Here is a 2237-nt window from a genome sequence, read left to right on the forward strand (position 1 = left end):
CTAACATGGTGTAATGTTATTAGTTATCAATTTATTTTATCCATAAAGATAAATATTGTTAGCAATATCGCGGACGCACATGGGATATACCAACATTTTAAGTGATATGATCGCGGATGCAGTTGGGCTATTAAAAAGGTACGATATGATTAACGGGGCGCACTCAGACGACGCACCTTCTTCGAATCACCGAGTTGTTATTTATTGCAATACTGCAAGTCTGAAATAGAATTGATGTCTGGCATATGATTACCTAAATTGTTGTTCGCGTTATTCGTATTTGTTCAGTGTATGGCGTGTAGTACATATGTCTATGGCGTGAATTGTCAATTTTTGTTGGTGTAATAATTTCATCATAACATTCATAAGTACAAATTATTATTATTTTTGTATTACACTATGTTCTAGCTAGTGCGTTTTTAGTGTGAGCACGCACCAAAAGCAGAAATTTGGTGAAATTTGTGGGGGGGGGGGGGCTGAGCATTATTTGTTTATTACACCTATAGAGACCACTGTGCCCAATTAGATTCGAATTCCACATGATTTATAAAATTATTTTTGGATTCAACTGTATCTACATGTCCCATAAATTCAATATAAAATTGAAGACAATTCATTATCTCAGTAATAGTAATAAATTAAATATTGTTGTCTCCTATAGAGGACCCTGGATAAAAAGAAAAGTAAATACATATAATAATAAAAAAATATAGATTTTATTTCAGAATCTAAGTTTTCGTATCTTTTTAGATACAGCATTATATATGAGATGGGTGAGCAATGTATCTTATTAGATACGTAAAAAATCAACCATAAAAAAAAAACAATATTCGAGCGTTAAAACCAAATATTTAATTATATTAAAATGAAGATGAGGCAAACCTGAATAAGTTCTACAAGTTTTAGCTCGTTGTCACAATTATTTATTGACTTATAAGTCTCTAAAGTTACAGTAAATCATAAACATATGAGTACACTAATTCTCATGTGAGACAAATGTACCTATATTAAATAAATCTTCATCATGTGTGTACATATTATATATCCACATAATATATAAACAAATAATAAACATATGTATTATTTTTAATTTGTCTACACAGACTTTATTATGATCACTGAAAATATAGACCTGGAAACAAATATAACACTTGTCCAACAAAGATCAACCATCTATAATTATAAAGATAATTAAATTAAATTAAATTATTTGTTGAACGTTTTTTATTTTAAGGATTAACCCATATTATATATTTGTTTTTCACCCTTTTCGATATCCAACAACAAAGACCACAGAATAGGGACAATAACTATTTCTTCGTCGAAAAACATGTTGGTGACTAAATACTATAGATACGATTTCAAAATAACGATGACTAACGCAGTTTTGCTCTTTTGGTGTACGGCCGACCAAAATCAAATTGTTTTTAGTTGACTTAAACAAAAATGACTAACATTGACTACCACAGTTTTGCTCTTATGGTGTGCGGCCTATACTCAGTAATATACTCCTGTTAAACACCCAATACTCCAAACCACATAGCATAATTAGTAATTAAAATATATATTGTTAAATATAAGCAATGTACCAATAAGTAATATGAAAGAAAATGTAAGTTTTCGATTATGCCAACCTATAGCCAATCGACCAAAAAATAAACCCATTATAACACAATATACATAAAAAAATTAAATTAGGTCTTTAAATGTTAAAAATCTGAGTTTTAAATAGTTTTCTCTAAATCCTCAACGAATTAGAAATAAAATTAACCTGTATTGGGTTAAAATAAAGTCTCTAACCTCAGATCAATCTCGATTAATAAAAACGAAACTACAATATTAGGATAAATCATCAAAACCTTATCGAACTATTTTTAAATAAGAACTAAAAAATTTGGATATAAACATATTAAAAATCAAATAACAAAAAATTAAAAAAAAAACAAATAAAGAAAATAATAAAACACTTATATATATACATTATATATTATCTTATCCTATACTTATCCTATACATACTCAAAAATACACACAAGATCAAACAACATAAATCAAAATGTTTTTGATTGTTGCAGAGGTTATCTAATGAAATTAAGTATCCATTTTACAATCATTTAACGACAATCCCATCAAATGGAAAGAATTATAAATTAATAATATCCGATGAGCTACTGAAATTCATTAGAACACGTCATACAATAAATGAATTGGTGATTACAACGTTTTAAAGGCTTTCGT

Source organism: Sipha flava, unplaced genomic scaffold (assembly GCF_003268045.1).
Source record: "Sipha flava isolate LNK unplaced genomic scaffold, YSA_version1 32_pilon_pilon, whole genome shotgun sequence".
Classification (NCBI taxonomy): domain Eukaryota; kingdom Metazoa; phylum Arthropoda; class Insecta; order Hemiptera; family Aphididae; genus Sipha; species Sipha flava.